We start from the raw sequence: 16216 nt of genomic DNA on the forward strand, positions 1-16216 counted from the left end.
AATTTGCCCGGCATTCTTTATTCTTTTATTTGTATTATGTCAGAAATGAAGCAGGAAAGTAAGGTAAGCAGGCGAGGCAGAATATGTACCCAGGCCTTTAGACATTCCGTCCTACACAGAGCGAAAATCGATTCAAATTGATTTAAAATCAACACCGTATGGTGCCAACATGACCACAGACATGTTCAATTTTTTCACCATGGCTGTTGTCATTTTTTTTTAATTTGGCCGCTAATGGTGTCAATATGAACACATGCATGCTTAATTTCAAATATTTCGACCACAAACGTGCTTCCTTTGACCACGGTGTTGATACATTATCGATAACGGATGTGGTCAGTTTGACCACGTATGGAGTAATTTTTTCTGTGAGTGTAGGTAATGACCAGAGGGGTACATCGCTGTCCGTGAACGCAGACGCTCCTATGAGGATAAGATTATTGCAGACAATTTTCCCATCATCGTTTCCGTTAACAGACTGTCTTACTTTTCTAAACCACGGAGAAGTTGACTGGCATATCACCGTCCGATCCTATCAAATTTTCTAGCAGAAGCCAAGGGTAAAATCTCAAAGACATATGTCTTCTTTTACTCTGCGATGTCGGAATATGGTAATTTTACATGATGCAAAAAATTACACACAGTGTAATTTGTTGCTATACTGTTTACACTGGGCGTGTTATAGTGGATGGCCTATACAGCGCCTTTTCCAAAATTTTATTTCAACGATGGGTATTGTGTCCTCCCAGAATATTATACATACAAACCGGTTGCTTTTGTTTATGAGTACATGTAGCTTGTCGGATCAGTCAATTTCCACGTTTCCGAGGAGTACCAATTGTATACCAATACATAATATTCTTAGTTTTGTACGGGCAGATAAAATTTGTTTCACGTATTTGTTATTTAATTAATTAATTTTAAAAATCTGAAAACAATTCCGTCCATTGTTTTCCTATTTTTAATAATTAACCTTCCTCTAAGTGGGTGCTCTAACAATGGCAAAAACAAATATTTTGCCTATCACATAAAATCACTAAAGCATAGCATTACATTTTCCAACTGCCAATATAAACAAATTTACTTTGCTTTACATGCCTTCAACGATCCTCTGAATTAAAATGCTTTCGGATCTCAACTACAAAAGAAAATTAAGTTAGCGTCGCACTGACATACAGATAAAAATCAATCAGATGATGGCTTGATTAGAAAATCACCATTTAAATGGTTAATTAACTTTAACGAGAAATGAAAAAATGAAAAATCCAGACATTAATGTCGGTGTATCAGTTAAAAAAGTTGTAAGTCAAGTTTAAGATAAAATGGGAAAATTTAGATGGAGAGATTTTCCACATGAGTAGATATCACACATTTACTTTTATATTGTACACAGAAAATAATATAAGCTAAGCAAAGTGAGGTCAATCAAACTAGACTTTTTCAAAATATCAAATTTTGCTTTTATACATGTGATTGTTTTAAGGATCTCATTTTAAGATTATGGGTTTAAAGGGTATACAAATTTTGAGTATGTTTCTTTTTTTAAGTGTACTTTACAACCAAGACAGCAAATCATGTACGCAGCGGTCCAGACTTCCATCAGTGGCGGGTGTGTGCTCACGCCCATTATTCATTTTTGTGTAAACATTTTTGTAAATATTATTTTCATATAGTCGAGACATTTTTATTGTTTTCAAGGTGCAAACAACAGAAAGCAGCCTTTCTTAATTACTTGTAAATAGACTTCATAAAAAGAAGAAACAAATATGCATGTAGTCTTGTTTGTGTGTTCATGTAATACAATTTGTCATAAGCTTTTTTTATTGCACCGCTACACATTTTGATTGACATGTTTGGTGTTTTTTGATTGAATGCACTCCACAGAGTGCCACCAAATGTGAGTGAAGTAAATCCTAACAACATCTCTTCGTAAGACTATTATGGAAAATGTGCTGCAGAGAAACATTTGTTCAGTGAAAGTGAAAATTGAAAAAGAAACAGGAATGTATGTTCTACAAAAAAGGAGTAGACCTTAAACTAATGCAAAATCCGTGGGAGTTTTTTGAAGGAAAGGAAAATCAAGTGTACAAAATAACAGCATTACCTTATATAGAAATAGATTTATATGTTCAAAAAGAACCAGTAAAAAAGTATCAGTTTGCTTTGCCGACAGACATATACCCTCAGCCTATGTGAATTGAAACTTTCATCTATGGTGGTCTTCTATACGAAGACCTGTGGTCTTCTATACGAAGACTTGTGGTCTTCTATACGAAGACCTGTGGTCTTCTATACGAAGACCTGTGGTCTTCTATACGAAGACCTGTGGTCTTCTATACGAAGACCTGTGGTCTTCTATACGAAGACCTGTGGTCTTCTATACGAAGACCTGTGGTCTTCTATACGAAGACCTGTGGTCTTCTATACGAAGACCTGTGGTCTTCTATACGAAGACCTGTGGTCTTCTATACGAAGACCTGTGGTCTTCTATACGAAGACCTGTGGTCTTCTATACGAAGACCTGTGGTCTTCTATACGAAGACCTGTGGTCTTCTATACGAAGACCTGTGGTCTTCTATACGAAGACCTGTGGTCTTCTATACGAAGACCTGTGGTCTTCTATACGAAGACCTGAGGTCTTCTATACGAAGACCTGTGGTCTTCTGTACGAAGACCTGTGGTCTTCTATACGAAGGCCTGTGGTCTTCTATACTAAGACTTGTGGTCTTCTATACGAAGACCTGTGGTCTTCTATACGAAGACCTGTGGTCTTCTATACGAAGACCTGTGGTCTTCTATACGAAGACCTGTGGTCTTCTATACGAAGACCTGTGGTCTTCTATACGAAGACCTGTGGTCTATACGAAGACCTGTGGTCTATACGAAGACCTGTGGTCTTCTATACGAAGACCTGTGTTCATCTATACGAAGACCTGTGGTCTTCTATATGAAGACCTGTGGTCTTCTATACGAAGACCTGTGGTCTTCTATACGAAGACCTGTGGTCTTCTATACGAAGACCTGTGGTCTTCTATATGAAGACCTGTGGTCTTCTATACGATGTCCTGTGGTCTTCTATACGATGACCTGTGGTCTTCTATACGAAGACATGTGGTCTTCTATACGAAGACATGTGGTCTTCTATACGAAGACCTGTGGCCTTCTATACGAAGACCTGTGGCCTTCTATACGAAGACCTGTGGCCTTCTATACGAAGACCTGTGGTCTTCTATACGAAGACCTGTGGTCATCTATACGAAGACCTGCGGTCTTCTATATGAAGACCTGTGGTCTTCTATACGAAGGCTTGTGGTCTTCTATACGAAGACCTGTGGTCTTCTATACGAAGACCTGCGGTCTTCTATACGAAGGCCTGTGGTCTTCTATATGAAGACCTGTGCTCTTCTATATGAAGACCTGTGCTCTTCTATATGAAGACCTGTGACCTTCTATACGAAGGTCTGTGGTCTTCTAAACGAAGACCTGTGGTCTTCTAAAAGAAGACCTGTGGTCTTCTAAACGAAGACCTGTGGTCTTCTAAACGAAGACCTGTGGTCTTCTAAACGAAGGCCTGTGGTCTTCTAAACGAAGACCTGTGGACTTCTAAACGAAGACCTGTTGTCTTCTAAACGAAGACTTGTGGTCTTCTATATGAAGACCTGTGGTCTTCTATATGAAGACTTGTGGTCTTCCTATAGACTAGTAGTTTCTATCTGAAGTCCTGCGGTATTCTATCTAACGACCGGTGGTGTTCTATCTAAAGACCTGTGGTCGTGCATACTAGGACCTGCTGTCTTCTATATGAAGACCTCTGGTCTTCTATATGAAGACCAGTGGTCTTCTATATGGTCTTCTTTATGAAGACCAGTGGTCTTCTATATGAGGACCAGTGATCTTCTATATGAGGACCTGTGGTCTTCTAAAAGAAGACCTGTGGTCTTCTAAACGAAGACCTGTGGTCTTCTAAACGAAGACCTGTGGTCTTCTAAACGAAGACCTGTGGTCTTCTAAACGAAGGCCTGTGGTCTTCTAAACGAAGACCTGTGGTCTTCTAAACGAAGACCTGTGGTCTTCTAAACGAAGACCTGTTGTCTTCTATATGAAGACTTGTGGTCTTCCTATAGACTAGTAGTTTCTATCTGAAGTCCTGCGGTATTCTATCTAACGACCGGTGGTGTTCTATCTAAAGACCTGTGGTCGTGCATACTAGGACCTGCTGTCTTCTATATGAAGACCTCTGGTCTTCTATATGAAGACCAGTGGTCTTCTATATGGTCTTCTTTATGAAGACCAGTGGTCTTCTATATGAGGACCAGTGATCTCTATATGAGGACCAGTGGTCTTCTATATGAGGACCAGTGATCTTCTATATGAGGACCAGTGGTATTCTATATGAAGACCAGTGGCATTCTATATGAAGACCAGTGGTCTTCTATATGAAGACCAGTGGTCTTCTATATGAAGACCAGTGGTCTTCTATATGAATACCAGTGATCTTCTGTCTGAAGACCTGTGATATTCTGTATGAAGACCTATGGTCTTCTATATGAAGACCTGTGGTCTTCTATATGAAGACCTGTGGTCTTCTATATGAAGACCTGTGATATTCTATATGAAGACCTTTGGTCTTCTTTATGAAGACCTGTGGTCTTCTTTATGAAGACCTGTGGTCTTCTATATGAAGACCTGTGGTCTTCTATATGAAGACCTGTGGTCTTCTATATGAAGACCTGTGGTCTTCTATATGAAGACCTGTGGTCTTCAATATGAAGACCTGTGGTCTTCAATATGAAGACCTGTGGTCTTCTATATGAAGACCTGTGGTCTTCTTTATGAAGACCTGTCGTCTTCTATATGAAGACCTGTCGTCTTCTATATGAAGTCCTGTGGTCTTCTATACGAAGACCTGTGGCCTTCTATATGAAGACCTGTGGTCTTCTATATGAAGACCTGTGGTCTTCTATATGAAGACCTGTGGTCATCTATATGAAGACCTGTGGTATTCTATATGAACAACTATGATCTTCTGCATGAAGATTTCGTTTTCCATGTGAAGACTTTGCCCTAATTCTGATCTCCTTATTTCTCTGGATAATGACCGGAATGCTTGAACAACCCTTCCAAAGTGTAATTCTCGGAATACATGAAGAATTATGTTTTTATACCCTCCACCATAATATTGGGGGTATAATAAAATTTATAATTATATTTGGAACATATCGAAATATTCGTCGGAAACCTATAAAGTGTATATACTCTTGATCAGGATAAAATTGTAAGTCAACGTAGCCATATCCGTCTATCCTTTAAACCGCCCGTACGTTTGTTGAAATCAAGATACAGCTTGCAATATTTAAGATAGAACTTTATGATTTGTTACAGAAGTTTTTATTACTCCAATGATGTTGGGTATTGAAAATGGGCTATAGGGTTCTCCGTTTTTATATAGGCCCCATAGAACGGTGCCTCCCGATTTTCGGTATTTTCAATGTTTATGAGGCTATTATCGTACTAAAACTGCAGAAATTTGATACCTAGTTTCCTTGGGAACACAAAATTTCTTCCAGAAATTTGACAGTATAGGTCCGCATTTTAATATTGCTCTAATATGACTGTTCCTCCCGATTTTGGGTGTTTTCAGGTTTTTAGCCGAATAATCCTACGGAACAGCCTTAAATTTTGAATTTCGTCGTCTTTGGGACTAAAAAATTTTCGCCATAAAATGTGTTTGTACAGGTCCACGTATTGACATAGGCCCCAAGAACGGTACCTTCCGATTTTTATTATTTTATAGGTTTTTATCCAAATTATCATACCAAAATTTTTTGCCAATTGGTATTTAGACTTCTTTGGGGGCCACAAAACTTTTCGCCAAGAAGAAGAGTTTTATCCACCTGGTTCTACAGAAATGGCTGCAATTTAGTATTAAGTCTCCATTGAAGGCATGAAACCCTCTTGTAGAGAATTTTCGGTATAGTTCTAGGTTTTGATATAAACGGAACCGCAAAATTGTCGGCACTTTTGAAGGTTTTAGCCTCTTTATTCAACTGTAATGGCTGAAGTTTTGTGTTCAGTTTTAAGTAAGGGTATGAAGGGTCCCGGCACTCCTGTACCACCCCCCTGAAACTTGGATGAAACCAACTTTGGAATGTTTCCATATGTTTAAAATTAATTACATTTTGTCTCATTCCCAACACAATGAACGATGAACTGGAGTAGCAGATTATTCTGCGAAAATAATATGAAAATATAATGAACAAATTATTTAAATAACCCAATGTCCATTCACACACTCACACATTCACACATAATGAATTAAATTGAATGTGCAAACCATGTGTCTGAATTTATTGCAGGAATGAAATGTCTTAAATCAAAGTTTGGAATTATTAAAATCACTGCGAAAACAAAAACACAAAACAATACGAAGAAAAGAAGCAAGCGAAATTATGAGAATACCAGACAATAAATGATCTTTATTGTTGTGGCGAAAATAAAAATCACTGGGCCCAAGTTGCCTTTGAGCAACGCTTGAAATTATTTTTAATGAACTGAACTCAAAAAGCACAATGAAACGATGAACCCAAAGTTATATAATAACATGGGATGCGAACGATCACTTAACGGAAGAAGTAGCTTAGGAAAATTAACAAAAGAAATTACAAAACAAAAGATATTGAAAACCCAAAACGGTAAATCTTGGCTAGCCAAGGAAATGATTCGTTTCCTCCAGCCAATGGCATATTCAACAAACACAAAATGTCTAACGTGTAAATCATGTGGGAAATTCCCATTTGGGGAAATACCAGAAGCTTAAATGGCTATTGGTAGCTGTCAAAATATTATTTGAACATACATATGTTATGTCTTTTGTTTATCGTTCCACACAGCAATAGACACTTGCTTTACTATACATCAAAATATGTCCCGAGAGACTTAAAAAAATTGCAAATTTTAATAATACTAGAAAAAATTTAACCCAATTTGCACTACAAGAAAAGCGCGCATTCGAACTGCTTGACACCAACAACACGAAACAAAAATCACACAAATCATTTTGCGCTTGCTCACCACTTACTACTTCAAGCGCAATATTTTTCTTCCACCTCATATTGAGTGTCCACTTCAATCCACAAGACTGCAGCACTGTTGTAATTCAACAAATATTCGAATATTCGCTTCATCAACAGCAAATGATGCGTAACATCAATAAGGCGTATAATGGTGATGAATGAATATGGATGATATGGCGGAATCTGAAACTGTAGCCTGTGAGTGTTTGGCGACAGTTTTGTGAACAGACAGACAGACAGACAGACGGCGACTGTTATTCAATTGCAATGCAAAATAATAAAGTAAAACCTCATTAGCTTCTTCCGGAGTACACGGAACTGTAGCGCAAAAGAATCGAATATTTCTTATAAGCAGTACCGGAAAAAATAGCGAGTGAAATTTTGGTATCTCTCAATAAGGAACGGTCCTGACCGGCTTTAAGAAGGCAAAGCCCAGGATTTATCTTGGTCCCTCTTTCATCTCAAGTGGACACTGACCTCCCCATGGTGTTACCTGGGGAGCTGACTTTAACACCCGTTAAAAGTAGTGAGCTAACATGTGCCGCCCATCAGAACGTTAAAAACTTGGGTTCGGTCGTCGGGTTAGTAACCCTCCTTTAGAAAAAGCAGTCTACTATGAAAAAACGAAAGAAATGAAAAACAAACCCCTCTAAAGTTGACGAACCCCGCAAACGTTTTAAGGACCATGCTCTGCGAATCTGCACCTGGAATGTTCGCACTTTTTATAGAGAAGGTGCAATTAACTCATTGGCAGATGTACTTGAATAGAACAAGGCCGACAAGGACGAACAGACCAAAGATATATTTTACGAGCGCTTAGAAGAAACTTATGATCGTTGCCCTGCCCATGACATTAAAATTATTCTAGGCGACTTTTATGCCAAAATTGGAGAGGAGAATATCATTGGCCCAACAGTCGGGAAATTCAGTCTCCACAATGAAACATCTGACAATGGTACGAGGCTGATAGACTTTGCAGCGGCAAAAAACATGGTAGTTAGCAGTACCAGATTTAAGCATCTCGATATTCATAAGGGCACCTGGCTGTCTCCAGATCAAAGAACAAGAAATCGAATTGATTACGTTGTGATAGATGGAAGACATGCATCAAGCGTGTTGGATGTAAGATCGTTCCTAGGTGCAAACATAGACTCGGACCACTGCCTTGTTGCAGCAAAGGTACGTATCCGTCTAAACGTTGCAAATAAAGCACGAACAGATACAACACGGAAGGTGGACATCGGTAAGCTGCAAACACAACAGATAGCCACAGCATATTCCACTCAACTAGCCCAATTGCTTAATCACAGCACTCCTCGTCCCGATAACATATCAGGACAATGGCAAAACATTGCCCACTCTATGCACACAGCCACAAAATCCATACTTGGATACCAGAGACCTCCACCAAGGAATCCATGGTATGACCAGGAGTGTCGTGCTGCTACCGAAGAGAAAAATGCGGCATATTGGGCTACTCAACAATCTGTAGCAACGCGTAGCGCTCGAGAGAGGTATCGGGAGAAAAGGAGAGAGGAGAAACGTCTTTTCCGCAGGAAAAAGAGAGAAATGGAAAGGCGGGAGTGTGACACAATCAAGATTTACAGGAGCCAGAATAAAGTCCGAAAGTTCTACCAAAGAGTAAAACATCAAACTGATGTAGAGACCAGCAAGGTAATTTGGTAACTGATACAGATAGTGTGCTCAGGTTATGGAAAGAACATTTTTCCAAACTGTTGGTATCCGATAGTAGCGATGACGGCGAAGATAACATAGATCCAATCCCAGAAGATAGTATTGAATGTATACCACCCAGCCAGGATGAGGTAAAGACAGCAATAAACCGGCTAAAAATAATAAGGCAGCAGGAGCCGATGGCTTGCCAGCCGAGCTGTTCAAAACCGGAGGCGGCAGGCAGATAAGGGTATGCATCATCTAGTTAGTACCATATGGCAGGAAGAACGCGTACCCGACGATTGGAACATGACCATCCTATGTCCAGTCCACAAGAAGGGGGATAAGACTGTGTGCTCCAATTACAGGGGCTTAAGTCTGCTCCCTATTGCATATAAGATAGTATCTGGCATATTGTGTGAGAGACTAACGGCTATGGTCAATGATATGATTGGACCATACCAATGCGGTTTTAGACCTGGCTAGTCCACCATTGACCAGATATTTACCCTGCGGCAAATCCTGGAGAAGACCCAAGAGATGCAGATCGACACCTACCATCTTTTCGTCGATTATAAAGCTCCCTTCGACAGCCCCACACGTTCAAAGGTGTTCAAAGCCATGTCTGATTTTGGTATTCCTGCCAAGCTCATTCGGCTTTGTAGAATGACATTAACTGATACTCGGTTAAAATAGGAAAGAACTTCTCCGAAGAATTTATTACAAAAAGAGGTTTTAGACAAGGAGACGGCCTGTCGTGTATTTTTTCCACACCCTGCTGGAGAAGGTCATACGAGACGCGAAGGTCAAAAGAAGTGGAACAATATACACGAACAGCCATATGTTACGGAATTGACATTATGGATCGATCGATAAAGGAAGTAACTGACACCTTTGCAAAAGTCGAAAGGGAATCTGCTAAAGTGGGTATGGCGGTAAACGGCGAGAAGAACAAGTTAATGGTGTTGACACGCATGAGTCCATAGAGATCGGGCCAACTGTTGACGTTGGTTCCTACAATTTTGAGGTAGTAAAGGACATCGTCTACCTCGGCACCGCCGTAATCACAACCAACAACATCAGTTGTGAAATGCGAAGATGAATAGTGTTGGCCAACAGATGCTACTTCGGTCTGAGTAAGCAGTTTAGGAATAAAGCCACATCTCGTCACACAAAAACAACGCTTTATAAAACACAGATACTACCCGTGCTGATGTATGGTTCAGAAGCCGGGGTACTTGGTGTGTTTGGGAGAAAAATTCTTCGAAAGATGTACGGACCAATCTGAGTGGACGGTGAATATCGACTTCGTTTGAACCACTAGCTGTATCTGCTATACAACGACATCAGTATAGATAAACATATCGAGATGCAGCTATTGTGTTGGCTAGGCCATATCATAAAAATGAGCGATGATGAACCCGCTAAAAAGGCGTATAAATACGTGCCACATGGCGGTGCACGCAGAATTGGCAGTCCTTACCATAGATGGAGCAAACAAGTGGATGAAGAGATGAAAAGACGCGGTATTCCAGAAAGCGAAGCAGTAAACGCATAGAATTTGAGATCTTTTCTTAGTTCGGCTTATAGAACATATGTTCTGTAATGGGCCAGCTAAGTAAGTAAGTAAACAGCAAAGATATTAGTGGTATTAGCGGTATTGGTATATCAGAAATATTTCCTGGATTGAGTCAGCGACCTCTAGAACATTTGGCAGTTTTTTCCGCACCCTAACCTAATTATTTTAATGACGTTCCACTGTACGGATATGTAAAAGCATATGACTACATTAAATCACACTCAACTGAACTGTTGAAGTTGATCAAAATAATAAATTATTGTCTTTTTTGTCTTCTTTGCATTCGTTTTCGTAATTTACTACAAGTTCATTCATTGTCTACATTGATAATTTTTTTTTTTTCATTTGGTCCAATAGCAAATGTTGTTGCCCCTTTACTTAACCACATGTTCCATGCCATGGAACATGGATGACATTGCAATAACAAATAACATCATCATCATCATCACCATGTCTTCGTTATTATCATCATCAACATAATTTCATAGATACAGCATCAAATGCATTCATCTTAATGCTCAGCTCCATTGCTTAATGGATGCCACTTAAATTGGTCTGGGAGTAATTGTTTGCGGTTGTTGTTGATGCGATGTCGATGTTGTCGGACTGGTGTGATGTGGTTGTTGTTTGTTTGTATGTAAGTATGTGACACATGCGTGTAATTCAAAATTTAATTTATGTGTGAAAATGATTATAATTAAATCTAAATGTATGACAAATAGTTTAATCAAATGAAAAATGTTAAAAATTAATGATTTGTCACTTATAGAAAAAAAACGAAGTGGGATAAATGCGAAGACAGGAAATTGTGTTCATTGTTGGATGATTTATGACACTAAAAAGTGTCGAGAATCTTGAAATAATGGGGTGACACAATAAATTCATTTAATACGATAATACATTGGGGACTTACTTATTATTGGCACTTATTGTGGTATATAATTGATATTATATGCCGAATGAAATAAAAAAACAAACCTGAAAAAAATAAATAAATTCATAAAATTAAAAATTCGAAAAAATAAATATAAAATTAATAAATGAATAAATATTTAAATAGTATATAAACATATTTTTATTTTATGTTCACTTTATTTAAAAAAAAATATTATAATTATCTAATATATAAAAGGCAATGTGTGTATGTTAGTATGTTTGTTTGTTTGTATGTTTGTATGTTTGTATGTTCCGAATAGACTCAAAAACGGCTGAATAGATTTTCTTGAAAATTTCAGATAATGTACTGGGAACACCGGTGGTGAAAATAGGCTATATATTTTTTTTTTGAATGGTCGTCGCGGAAGTGAAATATCGCGTTCATCCCAAATTATTCAAAAATGTATTATTTCAGATAATATACCTACTTTTAGTAAGCGTGACTACAAAACCGCTAAAACACTGGCTTCAATATGTGGGATAACGCGGTCAACGCCATATTTTAGAATACAGTGAAATCCCGATGACTTGAGATGTCACTGTATAGAAATTCCGAAAAAACGATTGGGAAATCTTATGAAATTTTGTATGTGGAGTTTTTAGGTCTGAGAATAGGTCGTAATCTATTTTTTTATCCCGCTAAGTGTAGTGACCGGTGGTCCTCCCCACAATTTTTTAAGAAAACCGCGAAATTCAAGATACGTTTTAATATATTGTTTACAAATTGTTTGCAATGCTATGGTAATTACAGTCTTGACCCTGAATGGTCGTCGCGGAAGTGAAAATCGGTCATCGGAAAATTTTCAAAAATGTATTATTTCAATTAATTAGAACAGTCGTAAGCTGTTTTTATAGTGACCGGTGGTCCTCCCCCTCAATGTTTTTAAGAAAATCTGAAATCTTTGATATTTTTGAACGTATTGTTTACAGATTGTTTTCCCCTGAATGATCGCGGTCATCACGAAGTTTTCAAAAATGTATTATTTCAATTAATATACATAATTTTAGTAAGCGTGACACAAAAATGATATAAACACTAGCTTGAACAAGTGGGATAGCGCGGTCGTGAGCTATTTTAATACGGCTAAGTGTAGTGACCGGAGGTTCTCCTTCAAAAAAATTTTTGTTTTAAATCTGAAGTCCATGATATTTTTGAACGTATTGTTTACAGATTGTTTGCAATACAACTGTAATTACTGTCTTGACCCTGAATGGTCTTCGCGGAAGTGAAATATCGCGAAAAGTGAAATATCGCGGTCATCACAAAATTTGCAAAAATTTATTATTTCAGATAATATACATAATTTTGTAAGCATGCCTAAAAAACGCTATAAACGCTGAACACTAAACAATAAGTGAGACAGCGCGATCAACTCCACATTTTGGAATACAGTAAAATCCGGATAACTTGAGATGTCACAAGATCGAAATTCCAGAAAAATCCATTGGAAATCAGACAAAGTTATTGATATACAATACAATATCATCATTGGAATCAGAATACCGCGATCGTGTTCGATTTTTGAAAATATTATAATTACGGATAAAATCTCAAAATGTGGGAAGTGAAACTTCATGAGCATTGATTTCAGTCCTTGGTATAGCTAGGTAAAGATACATTTTTTAAATACAGCAAAATCTCGATAATAACAACTACAATTTATAGAAGTAATTTTTTTATGAATTATATAAATGTTGCCATACATATCCCGAAGGAACATACATTTCGCTAAGGGGTATTTTACCACTATTGCATATAGAGCGCGAAGAAAAAAAGCGTTACGTTCGATCGGCATGAATGAGGTTAAATCCACCAAAAATAGCGAAAATCAGGCGCCACCGTTCTATGGGAGCTATATCAAAACGAGGACGTATACTGAACAGTGGCTATATCTCTGAACTATCGAAAATCGGGAGGTACTATTTTATGGGAGCTATATCAAAACGTGAACCTATTACTGTAACATACCGAGCGCAAATAAAAAGGCGTGTCTTTCGGTCGATACGAATATTTATGCTCTCCTCTTTAAAATATATTAAAACCAGATTTCAGCCATTTCGGTGTGATAATGATGTTAAATCCTCAAAAATAGCGAAAATCAGCCGGTACCGTTCTATGGGAGCTATATCAAAACGTGGACCTATACCAACAATTCTTTGCAGTAATAATTACGACCCCAACCGAGACCAACAATCCAATATATAGCAATGTTAATTGACGAGCACCGACCATTATATGTGGGTCACAAAGTGCTTTAAACTGTCGATTTATGGTGAAGGGTATAATAAAAGAGATTTTATATCTTAAATTTGGGGGATACCATTATATGGAATTTATGTCAAAACATTGATTTATATTATGAAGTTTCTAGAGGGATGCCTAATTATGGGTGTATCAATACTGGATAGATAACTTAAGTTTACACGGAGAACCCAAACAACGGGCCAGCAACGCGGACCGGGTCAGCTAGTAAAATATAATAAAGAAAAAATATAAATGCTAGTGCTTTTAATAACAGCTATCGACTAAGTATATAAAAATATATTTTTTTCCACTAATAAATGAGTTGTTTTAAAATAATAAAACAACAACAATGGGATTATGCCAGACTATTTTAAAAAATAAAAATATATTATTTACTATTGGGTGACGTAGGGGATGAAAGATGCCAGGCAACGGCCCAGGACTTATCTTGGTCCCTCTTTCATCTTAAGTTCTGTTCCCGGGGAACTGCACTCAACATCCGTTAAAGGTAGTAAGTTAAAATGAGCTGCGTGTATGCCCATAAGAACATTAAAAACTTGGGCTGGCCGTTGGGCTGCCATACAGGTAATACGATGGATTGGGAAAGGCGTCACAACAACACCTAAAGGTGGCACACTGTATTTTAGCTGCCATGACATAAAGCATGAGTTTGGTGCTGATTTGTAGTTAGACGGAGGTTCTAAAATCTGGTCTCCTGCTTTACCCCAGTGAGACTTACTACAATTGGATAAAAACTAAATTTTTCAACATCAGCTTTATTTGCGCTCATGCTCCCACTAAAGAGAAGGACGAACAGCATTCGATATATTTTGCGAGAGCTTAGAAGATACACACGACCGTTTAATGCCAAAATTGGAAAGTAGAATATATTTGGCCAACAGTCGGGAAATTCTGTCTCTACAATGAAACATCTGACAATGGAATGAGGCTGATAGACTTCGCTGCGGCAAAAAACATGGTAGATAACAGTACCAGATTTAAGCATCTCGACATTCTTAAGGGCACCTGCCTGTCTCCAGACCAAAGAACAAGAAATCAAATTGATCACTTTGTGTTCTCTACCAAGGGGATCATGGTATGACCAGGAGTGTCGTTCAAAGAGAAAAATGCGCTATATGGGGATTCTCTACAATCTCCATCAACGAGTGGTTCACAAAAGAGGAATCGGGAGAAAAGAAGAGAGCAGAAATGTGCTTTCAGCAGGAAAAAAGAGGAAAGCGGGGGTGTGAAAAAATTGAAATGAACAGGAGCCAGTGAAACATCAAACTGATGGCTTTGGTACCGGTACATCCTCCTGTAGAGACCAGCAAAGTAATTTGGTAAGATATATAGATAGTGTGCTCAGGATATGGAAAGAACATTTTTTCCAAAATAATAATAATAAAGATAACTGTTGCTCTAATACTAGCAAAGACGACAAAGATACCAGAGGTCTAATCACAGAGATAAAGACAGAAATAAACCGACTTTAGAATAACAAGGAAGCTAGAGCCGATGGCTTACCAGACCAGCTCTTTAAACCCCAAGGTGATAGACTGATAAGGTATATACATCAGCTAATTAGCACCATCTGGAAGTTAACACCATCGTACCCGACGATTGGAACCTCAGCATTTTGTGTGCCATCCACACATAAGGAGATAAGACTGTGTGCGCTAAACATAGGGACATAAGTCTGTTCCCTACTGCTTATTAGGCAGTGTCAGGGATATTGTGCGAATGCCTATGTTCAACGAAAATCCACCATTGACCAGATATTTACTCTGCGATAAATCCTGGAAAATGCCGAAGAGATGTAGATCGACAAGAACCAATTTTTTGTCGATTATAAAGCAGCTTTCGACAGCCCTTACGTTTAAATGAGTTCTAAGCCATATCTGAATTTTATATACCCCCGCAAGGGTAATTTGGCTTTGTGTGAAAACTTTAATAGATTCCCTTCCTCCAGCACAGAACAGCACAGTGCTCAGAACAGCTCAGTGCTCTTGAAACAACTTTAAAAACAAGAAGATCGCCGGAGCGCTTTTTAAATAAATCGCGATTCAAGTTGACATTTTTAGGGTTTTTTTTGGGTTTTCACGATTTTGCTTGGAAACCGCAAGTCCTATCGGAATGGGACTAAAAAAATGTGTAGCTATGAAAATTCTCTACAAGATTGACCTTTATGATAATTTCGTAGGGTTTTCCGTTATTGAGATATAGAAGTTCAAATTGGGACAATGCATTGACTGTATCGCTACCTTATAAAACAATGTCATACATGGTGCGTCTTAACTAACTTTAAGTGAAAATCGCTGACATCTGGGAAGTTTTTTGCGGATTTTGAACCAGCAATGTTCATAGATGAGAAAAATTACATAAACAAGAAAAAATCGCTGGAGGGATTTTCAAATAAATCGCGTTCAAAGTTCAGATTTTTAGTTTTTTTTTTTAGATTTTCACGATTTTGCGTGGAAGCCGCAAGTCCTATTGAAATGGGACTAAAGAAAATGTTGTAGCAGTGAAAATTCTGTACAAGATTGACCAGCATAATATTTTCGTAGGTTTTACCGTTTTTGAGATGTAGAAGTTTACATCAATCATTCATATTTGTTACCCCGGCCTTCAGGATTTTGCTACAATTCATAGCTACAACATTTTCTTTAGTCATATTTCGAAAGGACTTGCGGTTTCCAAGCAAAATCGTGA

At 38.1% G+C, this 16216-nt stretch overlaps 1 protein-coding gene and 1 long non-coding RNA gene across 13 annotated transcripts in view; both read right to left on the reverse strand.

Annotated features, from left to right (window-relative positions):
* Positions 1-16216, reverse strand: part of wdp (Leucine rich repeat protein windpipe) — a 190092-nt gene that overhangs the window by 20430 nt on the left and 153446 nt on the right. The gene's annotated exons all lie outside the window — the stretch shown is intronic.
* Positions 973-5013, reverse strand: LOC141406199 (uncharacterized). Its single transcript, XR_012413338.1, has 3 exons — positions 2956-5013; positions 2588-2851; positions 973-2235 (listed from the first exon to the last, which is right to left on the reverse strand). It is a non-coding gene; the product is annotated as an uncharacterized lncRNA (long non-coding RNA).

This window comes from Musca autumnalis, unplaced genomic scaffold, assembly GCF_047663935.1.
Source record: "Musca autumnalis isolate F117 unplaced genomic scaffold, ASM4766393v1 scaffold_5, whole genome shotgun sequence".
Taxonomy (NCBI): Eukaryota; Metazoa; Arthropoda; class Insecta; order Diptera; family Muscidae; genus Musca; species Musca autumnalis.